Here is a 1,938-nt window from a genome sequence, read left to right on the forward strand (position 1 = left end):
GAATATTCAAAATCAAATTGATTTTGAAATAGCAATCACTATGTGGGGAAAGAATTAATGGAGCGAACAAAGATAAACAAAACAATCCCGAGTAAAAGAGGTACCCCCTTCTAAACATCTGCACTGATTTAGAGCTCCGTCCTGCATTTCGGATTTATAGGCTAACTTTTTTTTTATGTTACAATCACGGAAAGCAACTATGCAATGACATTCAAGTTTACTAGCTAACTCTGAAAGCAGATCTTCTGGCTCTTAGATTTGCAATACTTTGTGGTATATTATTTTTTGCCCCTGTATTCTGTAGAATTGTGTCAAGATTTGAAAACACACCTTACAGAGAACAATCTCCCAAATTTAGAAAAGGAAGGAATAAGCAGCCAATGCTATTTAACAGAAGATGATTCATATTATTTTTTTTACATAATTTATGCTTTAGACAGAAATTTATTTAGGAATGCAACATCTGTCTTGGATACAAAAATATAGACCAATAAATGTTAGGCATGTGCATTATATATTTTTAAATGTTTGTATGGTGATTACTCACTTCAATAAGAATAGTCATGCCTTATTAAGATTTTCTTTTGTAATTTAGAAAGGTGAATATGCAGCAGATCATAGGTCACTGAAAAAGAATGTGAGTTTCTCTTAATGGGTTGAAGTAGATTTGTTGGTGATTCCTATAAAATCTAGAGTATTAAAATTGAGTATCAAGTTCTTTGCAAACAGATGCATTTTTTTCTAGACAAAAGATAGCCACTTTATCACATTCCTCAAAAGGCCCACTCACAAGGCATGCCATATGAGTACATTCGGTAAGGTACTAAACTTACTCGCCACTGAAATGGGGGTAATAGGGGCTAACTGTACACTTTCAGACAGAGCAACATAAAATCACAGAAAGAAATACTCAGATTTTAAAGCATCCTAAACATATAGAGGTTTTTGCTCTTCCTCCTATGTAGGAGCAAAAAACCCAAAGGACAATGATGGACATTTTCAAGGGTGAAAAAAATTAGCAAAAAACTGGTGTAGGAAAGTAAACAGCAAGTCAAAGACATTTATCAAAAGAGAAAATTACACCACACTAACAGCAGCACGTATTTAACCCAATATTGTTTCTTACCAAGAAAGTTAACATCACATAAATGGCCCTTTGTGATGATCTGGGATCTTGAGGGGACAGGAAATTAATGTTCAATCAATGGGTTCTTCTTCTGATGCTCCCGTGGAGGTTTCTTACATATTTGTCTCGGTTGAAATAAACAAAACAAGATTTAAAATGTGTTCTGAGTTATGTAAGATTTTCACTTCAAAGTATGTCCTAATAGAAACAATCATTAATTTTGTTACAGAAATTCAAATCAAGTTATAACATTTTTTGCCTATCTTTTGTAACTGTGTGCTTCTCCTATTGCTTTAAAGCTAATTTAGGCCACATTATATACAAAATTAAATCTTACTTTTACAGCTACACCCTTGGGGTTCAATGAAAAGGCTTTATGAGCTAGAAATTAAAAGTACTGGTTGAAAATACTATTACATTATACCAGCTATTATTAAGGCAATTTACAAAGTTGGTGCTAAAACTATGCACATTTTTCATTGTTAGCCCCTATATATTCTGTAAGCCCAGGGGACTGTTTGGTATATAATTTGGCAAATAAAATCAGTTGAAAAGTAAACAGCAAGTCAAAGACATTTATCAAAAGAGAAAATTACACCACACTAACAGCAGCACGTATTTAACCCAATATTGTTTTGAATTAACACATTTATATCACATTTATACTAAATGAACTAGGAAGACACTTGGGTGTTTCATTCTTCAGCTATGAAGGAGTTTGCTTCAAGCTGGCAATTTCCTCTCTTTATAAATGGGAAAAGTGATGAAATTTATGAGCATGCATTTATTAAAAATCTTCCTGACTTCCTTAA

The sequence above is a fragment of the Echinops telfairi genome, unplaced genomic scaffold (genome assembly GCF_000313985.2).
Source record: "Echinops telfairi isolate 266 unplaced genomic scaffold, ASM31398v2 ScPeMD7_4225;HRSCAF=4972, whole genome shotgun sequence".
Classification (NCBI taxonomy): Eukaryota; Metazoa; Chordata; class Mammalia; order Afrosoricida; family Tenrecidae; genus Echinops; species Echinops telfairi.